This window comes from Pygoscelis adeliae, unplaced genomic scaffold, assembly GCF_000699105.1.
Source record: "Pygoscelis adeliae isolate BGI_AS28 unplaced genomic scaffold, ASM69910v1 Scaffold113, whole genome shotgun sequence".
In the NCBI taxonomy this organism is placed as follows: Eukaryota; Metazoa; Chordata; class Aves; order Sphenisciformes; family Spheniscidae; genus Pygoscelis; species Pygoscelis adeliae.
The window spans coordinates 4026584-4042677 of NW_008825108.1; positions in this window are offsets into that span (position 1 = coordinate 4026584).

Consider the following 16094-nt stretch of genomic DNA (forward strand, 5'->3'; position numbering starts at 1 on the left):
GTAAAAGGACCCCTGTCTAACAATCCAAAATCCTGTCTATGAAAAACTGAAAATCCATCCAGCCCACAGCTGTTCCTTCCTGGACAGCCAGGGAAAAATGAAAGAAAAGATGAGTTCTGCAGTGTATCCAAAGACTGAATAATCTAACTCTGGCAGATCATCGAGTTCCCAGGGAGTTTTCTACATAAAGCAAGTCAAGTATGAGCTGACAGGGAACGAGGGCTCTGGGAGATTTTACTACCTCTTATCAGGAGCGGCTGAGGGAACTGGGGTTGTTTAGCCCGGAGAAGAGGAGGCTGAGGGGAGACCTCATCGCTCTCTACAACTACCTGAAAGGAGGTTGTAGCGAGGTGGGTGTCGGTCTCTTCTCCCAAGTAACTGGCGAAAGGACGAGAGGGAACGGCCTCAAGTTGTGCCAGGGGAGGTTTAGATCGGACGTGAGGAAAAAATTCTTTACTGAAAGAGTGGTTAAACATTGGAAGAGGCTGCCCAGGGAAGTGGTTGAGTCACCATCCCTGGCGGTATTTAAAAGACAGGTAGATGAGGCGCTTAGGGACATGGTTTAGTGGGCATGGTGGTGTTGGGTTGACGGTTGGACTCGATGATCTCAGAGGTCTTCTCCAACCTTATTCTATGATTCTAAAGCTACAGCCTGGAGTGGTAGTCGCGAGATGCGCCTCCACCGATTTCTGTTCCATGCAGCTGCAGCAATCCAGCAGTTAGCATAAACTTCAGCCTGACTAGAATGTGTCAGGCATTAGGCAGGACATTTTTCTTGTTATAAGCTTGTTCCTACTGCTGTAGATTATAATTTCCTTGCATCATACAACCAGAAAGAAATATAATGCTGGAATCTTTTGATGCTTTAGGTTCTAATGGAAATGGGTTCTTCTGATCTAAAACAACATAGAGAGTTGAAAAAAAATGCTAGAAAAATATTTGTTTGCACCAAAATCAGTCCCTTGGTGTGCATAAGGCAGGCTAAACAGGAACATCATAGATTTTCTCAGGGAGTGTCAGAAAGCAATGTTGTAAATAATTTAAATTGCATATATCTAGTTATGAGATACTACTGTATTGCAAGGAGATGCAGGAAAGATGTAGAAATAAAAAACCTGGAAGAATTAGAAGAGTTAATTCTTATGATGTTTGAGTAACAAAGAGTGAGGGTAGAAAATACACACTAGAATCTTGCCTGCAGACACAACTCTATTACTTCAGCTAAATTATAACTAAAATTGGCTTATCTAATGTAACACGCCCTATACAGACACCCACGTTATTTTATCAGTTATTTGGATAACAAGCTTGAGAAAAATCAACATAAAACAACTTAGGGCTCCCTACATATCAGCCTGCACTGGTATAATTAAACAATTTGTAAAAATGTCATTGAATTCTGTGTACAGATAAGGCTTGAAATACCTCACTGGATAGTGCTTGATCAAAATAGCAAAAAAATACTTCTAGGGAATCCACCGATATCAGTTGCATCATCCTGGAAACCAAGGTTAGAGAAAAATGCATTTTTTTCTCATAGGCCTGTGAGTGAAACGACTGTAAGCGTATCCTTGTTTTATAGCTGTTCGATAGCTGTCGCTCCTTGAGACACCTAGGAATCTCAACACCACTCAGGTTTATGCATGCAGGGCCACACATCCCCAAAACCTGGCATTAGAAGAACATCAGTGTTTCAGAGATGCCGTAAGAGCCAGGAAACGACCAAGAGAAGGGTGTCTGCGCTGATTAGTTTCATCGCGTATGTGTGGCAAGATGCAGCCTTCACCCAGTATGATTACTCTTTCGGATCAGGACTCCTGCCTGACACAGCCAAGAGGACGTGCCTGCCCTGGGGATAAGCAAACAGTGAGCAATAGTAAGTAAACACTAGGTGCCTTCAGAGATCAAAATAGGGATATTTTCAAAGGTAACATATGCCAGTAATAACATTCAGACACTGGAAATGTTCATTCAGTGTCCAAATCATGTTCAAAACCATCATTAAAAATTTGTAAAGCTTTTTAATTAGGAAGAAACCACACCCATCAGTGGAGATGAGAATTCTCACCTGAGCCTACCCTTACCAAATCAGGAAGTTAGAGTCCCTGTCTCTCACAGCCATCCTGTTTAGCCTTGCTCCATCTATAGATGTCTTGCCCGCACCCTCAAGCTCTTTTCCTCCCAAACCCTAAGGGTTTCTGTTCACCCTATTTTTTTCCTATAACCTTTTCTCTCTCAGACTGCATCATCCCATATTGCTCCCTCTCTGCAGCTGACACAATTTTAGGTACTTCCTTCACCTGGTGTCTTGCACCCCCCCTCCAAGTAAAAATTTCCTTGAACAAAACTCAACAATCTACATTTAATGTCATTTATTATAGACATGATTGTAGAAATCCAAGCCAAAGTCCAAAATACTTAACAAGCGGCATGAAAATAGTTTTCTATTGCCAGCAACAGAATAAGAAGCTGTGAATTCTTTTTTTCTGACAGTAGGTTATTTATAGCAAGCAGGCAAGCACAGGGGTGACCGCAAGTGACTGCAGGCCAAACACAGTGGGTGAAATCTGTCAGGATATGAGCTCGTCATCACTGCCTCTCACTGTAAAGCACAGAAAAGTAGGGAATGAGGATTTCCTGCCTGATACCCCAGGCTTTCAAAAAGCCTGTTCTCTACCTTGGTATGAGTACAAAATAAAGCAGGCATTTCTTCCTGCAATGGAGTGATCAGCAAAATGCTGAGGCATGGGTTTTCCTGAGGGTTAAGTTCACTGTTGCGCTTTTTGGCAAAAAACCCTTGCAGTTTGGGATGAGTTTCCCTGCCACCTCCTAATGAGTTATAATGCCCAAGATGCTGAAAGAAACGGTAGGCAGATGGAGCTAGTGATTTATGCAACGTCGGGAACAGAGGATAAGTGAGAGTGTTTATAGGAGCCATCTGCAAGCTTTATACACTGATCCTACAGTCCATTCATTATATTTGGGCTTGACACCAGCAAGAGGATCCTTCAGTACACAAGCGGCAGTGAACTATAGTGAAAGTGTAGTAAGATCAGTTGTAATGGAGATTTTAAGCTCCCTGGGAGGAGTAGCTTACCTCAGTCTTTTGCCGAAGAAGTAAGCCCCTGCCGAAGATACCCCAATGTATCACTCACAGACAAACTAGTCTTTTCAGGGTAAAGGCTTCCTATGTATGTTTGAGAAACAAAGTCATAAATCCTGGCATGCTTATCCTCTGTAACTTTGGTCAAATCCTTTAACTTTCTACTTCAATATTTCTTCAATCTATGAAAAAAGAGGATACTTTATTTACCTCATATAGATATTGTCAGGACATTTTTATATTTCTATATTGCTTTTAACGTGCAAATGCACTCTGCAGTGGAATACAGTACATATTACTTTGAAAGGCTATCAGCCCACATTTTAGGACATATGAAGCATGTGTTTCAAAACTGTTTTTCTTGTGCACAGTAGAGATGAGTCCAAATTGTAGTAATTCAGACAAGGCTCAAACTGTACCAAATCACTGTGTTATTTAGATTTGGAGTGCAGGGTCAGGTCTACCTCCTATGAATAGGCACTGCTCATGCTTTAGAAAATACTCAGTGAAAAGTGAAATCAGAAAAAGATATAAACATTAGTTTTAACATAACAGCGTGCTGATGTATTAGAACTGGAAAATAATAATCAAATGAGATCTTCTGAGTGCTCACAAGCATTTTAAGGTTCTTTCTGCCCGTCCACACAGTGAAATTTGTCATAACATTCTTTCCAAAAAGTAGTACCCTAATAACTGCCTTTTTACATGGGAAAAGTAGAAAGGGTAAAAAGAGTGTAAAGGAGAAATCAAATGGCATCCAGATAAGGGTAAAATCCTGGTCCCACTGAATTTAATCAGAAGTTTGACAGGGCTCCTATTTTAGCACTTTGCGATGCAAAGTTTTGACAATGTCCTTTTGTTATCCCTCAGCCCCTGGCCCATGGATCTGGGTAAGCAATATTATGTTCTGGACTTAAAATAGAAAGAGGACTATTGCAGTACATCCCTATGGCTCTTGAAAACTACAGGCTGGAAAGCGCTGAAACAAGTGTGAAAATTTATCAGAGAGACATTTTGCCCCATAATTCAATACACAAAGGGAGGGCCCAGGGCTAAAGCATCTCTCCACTAATGTAGACAAATTTTCAATAAAGTCTTCAAAGATCCTTACCAAGCTGGGACAGTCTTGAGGAAATGAGTTCCATGAAGTTTTGTTTAAATCTAGACATCGTGTGAGATGCCAACTTAGTGAGAAAAAAAAAAAACAAAACAAACCACATATAATTTGTGGTAAATGTGTACTAATTTGTGTACTAATGTGTACTAATTTGTGTACATTTGTGTACTAATGGCAAATTGATTTCGGAGATTGTCCTTCACCTGAGGTCTCAGCAAGTAAAGCAACAGAAGGAAAAAGCTTTGTGCCTCTGGGGCTGTATAATAAGATCACTTAAGAAGGCAAGGCATTTTCGCAACCAGTCACCACCGTCACGGAGTGGTATCACAACTAATGTTTTCTGTAGTACACGATTTGCAGAGATAGAAGCAGGTGACGCAAGAAGTTTCTCTCTTTTTCAAGAAAAAACGTAGACTTCTGGGGACAAAAATAAACTTATCTACCACTTGATTACATTATTTTTTAGAAGTGAGTGCAGAGTACCTGGAAGTATTTTGCCTTGGTTTTGGTTTGCACCACATGGAGCCACACATTGCAGAAAGGTTTAGTAAGAGGCAGTCTCTACCCCATCATCAATAGGCTGATGGCTGCTTTTAGCAGACACAAGAGTTGTACCTGATGGAAGACAGAGGAGGAAACATGCAATTACACCTGGATTTGGTTTGGATGTAATTAGTAGCATTTCAGAACTTTTCAGTTTAAAATTCTTTAAAAGCAACATTTTCTTTTTAAAATTTTTTGCATGTATGTGACTAGTGGTATCAACAATTCTACCAACAGCCTGCCTAGCCTTTTTTGCAGTACCATACGAAACCATGGATTTACCAGAAAGAAAATGTGTTTAAGGCCTCTGTTACAGTTGGGGACATCGTGGAAGATGCTGCTGGAGACATGCAGCCCCAGGGAAGCCTAAGGGGAAGGAGAAGCAAAGAGTGGCAGAGAGCAGCCGTCACACACCGACCACCACCTCCCCCTGGGATGACTGAGTGTGACCCGCAGTGAAGCAGAGGACTAGGACAAGGGAAGGAAAGGTGTTTGGCTAAAGTGGAGCCTGGGGAAGGAATGGTGTTCCTTCAAGCGTTTAATTACGTTCTTTTTTTTCACCCAATACCCGAATCAGTGATCAGAAGTTGGTGCTAACTGGCAGTAAATTAAGTTCCCTGAGTTGAGAGTGTTCTGCCTGTAACAGGACGAAGGGAAAAAAACCCAAACCCAGCCATCTCCCGTCCTTGCAATTCCTGGAAGTTCAAAATTGCTCACACGCACTTTTTTTAATTAATCCTACCAAAGGGCTGGTTTTACCGAGACTCACAGGCTGGGTACCTATCTGCAGTTATTCTCCTGCCCTCCCACTTGTGCAGCCCTGCCCTTCATGGTCCCGCTGTCGTGCAGGCTCTCTCTTTTCCTCCCATTGGCTTTCAGGTCTCACCTCCACATTTTTATGCCTCCCTCTGCTGTTGTTTTTTATTCTGTACTTCACGGCTGTATTATTTGTATGAAGTACTGCATGAAGGGCAGGACAAAACACACTCTCCTAACAGGCAGCACTCTTCCTAGGAGCACAGGGCGTGCTGGGGAAGGGGCAGGCAGTTTTAGTCCTACTCGTAGTTACACTGCACTGATCACCCCACTGACTTAACAGAATCCTACCCATGAAGGCAGGATCGTATTCAGAATCACTACAGTTTATTAGAAGTAATCATCTCAGTTCCGATTCAGCCATTTTTAATGATGAGAAGCATTACTTAATAGAGCCATTTGCTAAGTTAAAACTTTCATTAAAAAACAAACAAACAAACAAACAAACCAGGAAAATCCTGGTTTTCAGCTTTCTGGATGCAATAAGCTTGAATCCGCACCCACCCCCACCGGTGCAACTCAATTGGAAGAGGTGGGTTCATTTCTGTGGTATAGAAGTATCACGGAGCAGAATCGGGTCAGAAATACACACTGGAGAATAATGTAATAAAGTGTCCAGCTGCAAAGGTTGTTTTTTTTAAACATATCTTTTCATGGCTATTGCAGACAATTGAAACTGTGCAAATGCTTTCCTTTAACAAATAAACACTGTGCATAGGCATGTGGACATGAAGTTGCCTTTACACAAGCAAGAAATTATTCATGAATGTTTTTAACGTTTCTATTGAATATAGTCAAGCTTGTTCAAAAGAAGGAATGCTGTACCAACATTCTATGTGGGATTTTGTAGCTCTACCTGCCCGGCAGATATTCCCAGTCTTCCTCTGTATTTTTTCCATTCCTTCCTCTCTTGGAAAAATTTTATTACTAGAAATCGGCTTCAGTTACGTTAGCAAAAGACCTTAATTCAACAAAATATTTAAGCAGATTCCAGCCTTCTTCCATCTTAGTTACACAGGGCTAAATTAAGATTGGTGGATCCCTATGTGTCTTTCTGTTTTCCATTGGACTTTGTTGTGGAGAAATTATTAAACACTCTGTTATAAAGACTTAATAGTTTGTATTTATTTATGTCGGGGACATGTAATTCTCTCTACTTTTATATTAAGCATTTACTAGATCATTGCACCACATGACACAAAACTAAGTTGAGAAAAAAATTCAAAAAAATTCTTTAATTCCAACTAGAGTAAAAACCTTCAGGGAACTAGATGATTAACACCATTTTTAGTTCCCCTAAAATCTTAAGCCAGTCCTATCCATTGCCAAACAAAGGATGCTTCACTTACTTACTTAAACATGACCAAAACATAACTGCTGTAAATGTCACTAGTGACTAGAGAGTATTATATGCACAGAATTTGGAGTGGAGCACAACTATGCAATGATTTCTTCTTTAAATCATTTAAAGACATTTCCAAACCAACTGAACATTGACTAATGGTCACTTGAAAAGCAATTGCTGGACACAATTCTGAAAGCAAGTGGTCTTATTAGTCACTAACAATCTCTCTTTGAGTAGAATAATACCTTTAATATCAAAGACATTCAAAAACAGTAGGAAAAAATGACTAGATTCTAGCTTTCTTGTTTTCTGAAAAGAAAAATTACCCATATAGGCAAGCCAGTTACCATATGATACAGAGACTGATACTGCTGATTAACACAGTATAAATATTACCCATTAGACCTACTATTATAATTAACCCATAATAACAACTCAGCTAAGAAAGGTCAGTTTGGAACCATCACTGAGGGATTAAACGCTATCACCTTCCTGGATACCTGATTTCCAGATATCACCTTGACCCGCGTGGATACTGAAATACCATTCATAAAGTAGGAGTTCCTTTCAGGAGGGAGCAGCATTTTTTGTCCTGTCAATAAGCTTCAGGTACCACCTTAGTAGCAAGAGCATTTACCAGCTTCACTAGATTTTTGTATACTATTGGCAACTTTCAAAAGGTTTTTGGTTTTAGTCTGCTAGTTAGATGATTTAACTATGAATCCCACTGCATTACACTTTTTGGAAAGACTCTCTATTCAAGCTAAACAATAATGTAAATTTACGGCCTACTCCTGGACTCTTATTTGTTCAAAACTCTTTTTTCACAGCAACACCTTCCTAGTGTACTACCTGTGCGAGACTAACTTATTTTCAGTTTGGGTTGCTGCTTTCCATAGTTTAAATTTAATGATAGAGGAAAATTAAAGCCAGCATAACTATCACTGCCAGAGAACTTTCACATTCTTTTCAATAAAGAATATGGAATTAAGGATACTATCATGTTACCTTTAATCCTTTTCTAAAACCCACAGGAGCCACTGACAACTTTTCTGTTTTTCAAACCAGAGAATTAAGGGTAGATTATATCCCCACCTGATAGATGTTGTATTTCAACTGTCTCTTCATACTGACTAAGGTATTACTAAATTTAAGACATATCACATTGACCTCCTCCTATTCAGAAAGTTCCTCAGGTAGAGGAAATTAAGGTAATTTGATGTGATTTGTTCTGATTTATTAATGCCAGCTGTTGCTCATTACCTTGTTATCATCTAGTGCTTACACATAGATAATTTATCCTTGTCTATTTCTAGGAAGGGAAAGCGGGCTAAGTGTAATTCCCTTGGTTGTCTTCTTCTCCCCTTTTATCCTTTCAAAGATGGCCACTGTGTTTTCCATTTTGCAGGCCTCTAGAATTTCCCTCATCCTTGATGATGTTTATTCTCTTCTGCAAATAAATAAATAAAGGGCTCGGGACTCCTGGGCTGTGGCTCATGGGCAAGTTTCATGACAACTGTACTCACACAGATAAAACCTAAAAGGAGCAGACAGTTCAGATATTTCATGAGACAGAAATGCAGAACCATCTAGGCAACTTCCAACTAGATTTGTAGACAGGAAGGTTACAGCAGAGAGGAATGACAAGAAGTTTCCTGTAGCTGGGGCGATGACGAGTATACACATCATATTTCATCGGTGGTGTTTATAGCTATTAAACATATGCCAAAACAAAGGGCGTAGCTCTCAACTTATCAAGATCAGCCTGGACTCACTCTGGGTTAAAAGCACTTGCTTTTGTCCAAATTTAGGCCACAGAATGGTATTGCATCCAATATAGTAGACGGCTATTGAAAAAATAAGGGGGAAAGAATCATCCCAGGGAACTAAAAGAATCACAGGAGACTGAGAAGAGAGCCTTGATAAAAAGCCTATTATGTAGGGACCAGCAGATGCTGCCCGCTGACTTGACAAGGGACCAGAAAGAAGCCTCACAGCTATGAAGGTCACTTCCTCCCCCCACAAGTAGGTTATCTCCTTTTGGAAGACAGGCTTATGACTTTGAGTATGTTTTCTTCCATTGTGTACAAGAGTCCACTCTGAGGAGGAAAACACAAAGAACATGTCAGCAAGAAGTTCTGGAAAAGAAGGTTCAACCTGGAGCACCTTGATCTTAATGTGCGCATGTCTTCCTTCCTTCCTGCAAAATTGGCACGAGGTGGAGGAATTGTGCCAATGGGTTAGCCCCAGCCAGCATCTCAGCCCCACGCAGCCGCTCGCTCACTCCCGCCCAGTGGGATGGGGAGAGAATCAGAAGGGTAAAAGTGAGAACTCGTGGGTTGAGATAACGGCAGTTTAATAGGTAAAGCAAAAGCCACACGCGCATGCAAAGCAAAATAAGGAAACCATTCACCACTTCCCATCAGCAGGCAGGTGTTCAGCCAACTCCAGGAAAGCAGGGCTTCCCATTACTTGGGAAGGCAGACACTGTAACTCCAAATGTCCCCCTTCCTCCTTTTTTCCCCAGCTTTTATTGCTGAGCATGATGTCATATGGTGTGGAATATCCCTTTGGTCAGCTGGGGTCAGCTGTCCCAGCTATGTCCTCTCCCAAGATCTTGTGCACCCCCAGCCTATGCGCTGGCAGGGAAGCTTGAGAAACAGGAAAAAAAAGGCCTCAACCCTGTGTAAGCACCATTCAGCAATAGCTAAAACATGGGTGTGTTATCAACACTGTTTTGGTCGCAAATCCAAAACACAGCACCATCGGAGCTACCATGAAGAAAATTAACTCTATCCCAGACAAAAACAGCACACAGTAGTACTTCAGCAATACCACAGATCTCTGTAAAGCTTACACTTGACAAGGCATGCAAGTATGGAATAAGTGCTGGACGACTTATATTCCTCCCACCTTAACATCCCAGCACTTGGAGTCAGGGTGTGGCAGATGAGCGAGGGGCTTAATGCTGAGTTTTGAATGGACGAATATTAGGATCAGATGGGAGTCCCTGATCACAGTATCCATCTGAACACAGAACAACACATGGATGACAGCAGTCAGGCAGGTGGGATAGCCTGTTCGGAAGACGACCACCACGTAGTCCCCCAGGCGTGGTCCTGGCCACCAGCTTTGTTGCCATGGCTCATCACCTTTACAGTGAAATGGTGCTTCTGCAGTAACTGTTCTGTGAAGAAATTCAGTTGTGATGGCCTGATCACCATGATGATCCTGGTCCTGCACTAGGAGAAGACTGGGACGACAAAGTCTTGACAAAAACATACCCTTGGAAGCAGTGGAGTTGACTTTGACCAGACACTACAGAGGCATATGCAGCACCTGCAAGAATCCCATCCTGTCAGCATCGGCTCACAAGCTGAGAAGAACTTAGATTGACCTCAACCTTACAGTGGTCCAGTTCAGAAACCCACTTCAGTTTTCTCTGATACCATTACAAGGACTAGAAGTTTCTCCCTCTGCAGTGAGTATCTCATATTTTAAGAACTTTGATTTCATTGATGATCTTTTTTGATTTCTTACTGAAAAACTCTTTCAGATTACTTTTTTAGATGGGGGGATGATATTAATCATTTAACTATTTCTAGGCAGAGGAAGAATTATCTACACTTCCACCTAGGAACAACTGCTAATGATATGTGACGGTGCAGAACCAGACCTATACTCTTCAACTGCGAAGTTCAGATCTGGATTCATTAACGACTGTGTGCTCTTGGCCTAACAGGTTCTGGTAAATATTGCTGTCAACTGGATGCTAAGAAGTGCACTGGGGCCTTTCACCTTCTCCCTCTTTGCTCCCCTCCTCCCCTTCAAGACCCTGGCCAATCTGAACTTCCCAAAACAAAAAGAAATGTTTTGAACCTGAGGAAGAGCTAGTCTGATGGTGCCACTTAAGCCTCATGCATCTGGTATTGGCAGAGCACCTTATAATGAAGAGTTATGAAATGTATTATCGGCAAGGGTTATTCCAAACCCAGGAGAGAGCTGACGTTCTATATGACATGTGAATGTTTTACATCCTTTGTGTACCTTTGCCCTTTAGTGCAAGAGTGGATGCATTTTTTTTTTCTTTTTCCTCATAATACCAAATACTAATACAAAGAGTTCTGAGAAAACTGACTGCAAAGGTATGCAAGCTAAGTGGCAGAGGAAACAGGTGCATTAGGTCTCCTTGCTGCCAAGAACTCCCTCTCAGCAGGATTACTGGATTAAAATCCTACTGATACAGCTAAATATAATCTTATCAAGCTCAGTTCACTGTACATGAGAAATGTGAGGTTCTCTACACGAAGGCTTGAGGCTAAAAAGAGACAGATGGGGAGAAGGAGCTTTTCCAAGACAGCAGAGGAGCTGATACAGCAGATATTTAAAGAGGACTTGTCAGACGAGCATACTGAAAACTGAAAAAATGACAAGCCAGATCAGGGCTAAGAATACTTGAACACTGGGGATGCAAAAGAATAAAAATATGCTGGTGCTTGAAAAATGCCTGAGTTGAATTAAAACTCCTATAACATCATGTCCTAAATAACTAAATATAATGCAGAAGAACAGGGCTGACATATTTCATAAAGACAAGCTTAGATCTAAAGGAAGGAGGAACATACGTAATGGCATTTTGGAGTGCTAGTGCCTGTGACAGAATGAGTAGTTCTGGCATCTTATAAAATAAAAATGTGATCTACCAGTGGAAAAATAAGTTTGTATTTTTTTTTTTACGTTAGTCCCATGAATGAATGGAGTAAATTATGGATTACTGTGGACAAAGGTAATTTCATAAGGATAGAAGTTGTAACTGTGAACAAACTGAAGAGAATGAGAATTACTGTAATGTAAATTAGGAATACGTCAGATACCTGCACCACAGCTTTTTGAATCAGAGTTGAAATGTTGTCATCTTGTTTTTAATTTTAATTAGTACAACCATGCTGACTTCAAATCATAAACCATTCTTAGTAATGTCAGTAGTTTTAAAGCTTCAAAACATTTATTCTAAAACAACCATATGTCACCAAACTCCATGATAAAGAGGGTACTACTAAACGTTGTCTTCCATCATGAACACTACACTTAAAACCAAATAATAACCCTTTTAAATTTTAATTAAAATTTTAATTTTACTAATGTCACAATGCAGGTAATTTCTCTAAACCAGAACAGAGCAATGCGGTGAGGCAAGAAGTGATCTTAGAGGTCTTTTCCAACCTTAATGATTCTATGATTCTAAGAAGTGTTCAGTGGCTGCAGAGCCGACTGCTCTATAAGCAGCGCTAAGGCTCTCCCGCAGAGGGCAACGGAGAACCTCTGAAACTGGTTTTCCTTCCATAAGAAGAGCCTAAAAACATTTTAGGTGAACGTTTAGCTAAAAAGTCTTTTGCTGCTCTGCCCAACCCCAGCTGCTTTTTTAATTATAACCAAGTTTAGTTAATTATAACTGAGCGCCCAACTTTGACTTTTATTATAAAAATTGTTTTCAAGCTGAGAACAAAAGCCTCAATTCTCTTTGAGATGTGGGAAGCTGAAACGTCCAGGAAGAGCAAGGAAAGGGCAGCTTCCCTGAAAACATAAAACTGTTGATACCTTTCATAGTAATGTTTTTAATACAGTATCTCTAGTTTATTTCTGGGTTTTGTTTTTTTCCTTTTGAATTTGCAGAGCTATCTGCACCTACACATGTAGCAGGAAGCTATACTATACTATGGACTTCAGAGAAACCAAAAAAGAAAAGAGGGGTGCAGAAGGCTCCCTTGCCAGGACTGCAGAATTCTCACTTTACTTCAGACTCTCCTGTTGCTTTTAATCTTTCTCTGTTTTCCCTTACCAGTAAAGCCCCATGTGGTATGTGTTACCACTAGATAATAAGATAACAGCTAGCAGGATTACAATGAATAATCCTCTAGTGACTCTGCAAGTATATTATCTGAGAATAATGCAAATTTTCTTATCTTCTTCTCTGAACAGAGCTTGTTTGTATTCCTACAGCATCATAGCCCGCAAAGATATGCACAACCATAAACCAAAACGCTTTGCCTTTTTGTCATTCACCTTCAACTCTGAAGTATTTTATCTTGTTTTCTGAACATGCAGTAGAGAACACATGAACTTGAGAAGGTACCGTGAGATGGGGGCACTGTCATAAGCTCCCACGCTCCAGGTGGAAGCTGTTCTTGCCTGTGGCTGAGCCTCATGTCTGGCATACAGCATATAGCTCTTCTGCTCACCATTTCACCCTTCCTTTTGCAAGAGCTGAGTCAGGAAGGAGCAGCTGTAGGAAACTAAGGTGAAAGGCTTGCTTCAATATTATTGCAAATTCTATCCTGTAAGGAAGAAAGGAGCTAGATGAACTCTTTGTGGGTCCTGAGTGCGCTGATAAGCCTTAGTGGCTCTGAGCAGCCTCACCCGCAGCTTCTACTCACACCAGTGGGCCCAGGAGCTCTATTTAAGCTCAGCCCTGGGTCTTTGATCCTCACCTGAGTTGTTTTAGAAGAGTACTGCTTTCCAGTTCAATTGTGTCTGCGCTACAGCAATTCTTGAGCTGGGCTTCAACCTGTGGACTGACTTCCCGGCTTGACTTCAGCCTGGTCTCACTGTTATGGCTCTGCCTTGGTGGTTGCTGGACCTGATCCTGACCATGATTGAGGGATTTTGCTCCTGGCTTCACCTTGGACTTCTCTCTTCATCATGATATTGCTTTATGATCTGGACTATTGGCTGAATGTGACCTCTGTCTCCAGGTCTGTCTTGCTTAGGTGCTGTGAGAGTGGGTCCTAGATGGTGAGGTCCCTGCCCTGCCAGCTAAGTTATCCTCTTTGGCTCCCAGCTCCTTTCCCCTTAGGAACAATCCTGTTCTTGCTGCTCCCTGACAACCTCAAACATCAGGTCCACCCTTAAGTTACCTGAATCCCTGCTGTTTTAAAGGGGGTGGAAATATGCCCTAATTAAAAGCTTATTTCAAAGCTGGACCAGAGCTTCTCCCCCTTCACACAACAGTTTCCACCTCCTTTTCCTGACCCCCACATTGACAGGGGTTGGTAGCTGTAGCCTTCCCACAAGAAAAATAGATCATTCTTTCCCTGCTACCTGTGGGCCTCCCGTTGTTTTCTACCCGGTCACAGATGCATACAATGCAGGCAAATGCTTTCCCTAGTCCATTCATTTGTGGTGTTTGTCCATTCATTTCCCTAGTCCATTCATTTGTGTTGACAGTTAAGTATTTCTTCCACCAGACAGCCCTAATGAGTGAGGAACAACTCCCACTGCTCATCAGTGCTCCGTGTCCTCACATCTGAAAACATGATACTTTGTGGTCGTTTCCCCCCATCTTCCCCATAAGAAGTCCTTTAATGCAAAATTTATGTGACGCCATTCAGCTTTGCGCAACCTATGAAAACATCAGCACTTACGTGGTTCAGTTCAAGCCGTGTGAGCAGAGGCCTGCGCTTCTCCATAAACTACTGCTGTTTTGGTGTGCTGCCAGCCTCCCCCTTCTATCACAGACAGGAATACAAGGACTCGGTAAAGCTAGGAAAGCACTCCAAGGAATGAGTAACACAAGTTTACTGGCGACCTCCAGGAGAAGCAAAAAGCGTAGTATGAATTCACCTGGCATACTCACTAAGTGAACCAAATCCCAGCTGCCCGCAACTGCCTGGTCTCACGTACTTTATACATCTGAAACTGTGACCTGTTCATGGGTGTTTAGCACGGCTTGAAGAACTCCATGTTTTTTATGGAACTCTCAAAGCCTGAAAGTGTGAAATACGGTGCCCTTGAAAACAGCTTTAAAAGAATTGCTCTGTCACAAGGCGAGACACGAATGAGTCATGAATGGCACACAGGAGCAGGACCGTCTCCCAGCGCTCACGGTCCATGCACTAGACCATGACCAGCCTTGTGAATTAAACCTCTGCAGTGAGAAAGCCCGCGTGTGTAACTCCCGTCGGGGTGAATTACCTCCTTCCAGGGCCCTCCTTTGGGGAGGAGTATTGTTTAATTATAGAAAGCTTTGTACAAAGAAACTTCCTATCTAATGATGAAAACAAAATTGTTCTCTGTATTTTTCCACATTTTATACCTTATTGCTGAGAAGAAAAAGCAATCTTCCGCAGTCAGGAATATGCGCATGTCTTTCTACAGAAGCATAAAAAGAAAAAAGTACTGAGGAAAGAATACTCAGCCTTTTAATTAACTCAGATTATTCAAGGAACAGAATGAAAAGATTGTGCGTGGAACATCAGCCCAGGATAATGGACTCCTAGCGACACTGCTGCATAATTGAGGTACAGCAGATAATTCTATGAAAAATAGATTGAGCTAGAAGGCTTATTTTCAGAGTTGGAAGCATTAATCCTTTGACAACTTTTCTGCGTCACTAGTTAGCGGGTCAGTGCTGAAGGTGCCAAACGTTTTCTGAATGTACCGACAGTACTTTCCCTCGAAATAAGTGGAAAGAAGATATTCGGCGTTTCCAAAAGTTACTCAGCTTTTTGCTACTGTTTTCAGCGGTGTCAAGTGGCAGGTGATGAAAACCTGAGGTACACACTGATTTTATTTTAAATATGGTAACATATGTAAGCTGCTCACAGTGGGTTTGTATTACTGAGGGCATGTTTAAAACTGCTAGGAGGGGACGCATTTTGAGATGGGGAAAAAAACCCCAAAGCAGGGCTCCTGTTGGTATGTTAGTTGGCAGCCATCTCTCTTGCTGATTTATGGGTATCGTTCAGAGCACATTTCATTTCCATTGTTACTACTTTTCGGCTGCCTAGGTTATTACTTAAAACCACGCTTGATGATCAATACAATGCTGCCGTGCTGTTTATGGCTGTACTTTTTCCAGCACTCTGCACAGTTGACAGTTTCTACCTGAAGGAACAGTGCCGCTTGTAAGAAAGGGGGCTTCTTTTATAAGAAAGAAGTACAGCATCAACGCTGTGAAGGTCAGCAGCTCCCTCGCAGCCAGGACTCCCTCCAAGTGCCCCCCGAAATGCTCTGCTTTTGCCCGTCGGATTATATCGTGCCTCTCGCTCCTCGCGGAGCGCCCTCTGGACCCTCGCTCCCCCCTCAGCCGCGTCACGCATCCAGAGCCCTCAGGCCTCCCGCCGCCTCCGCCCCACCAGCTTTCTTCCCTCAGCCCCCCTGTGGCGGCTGGC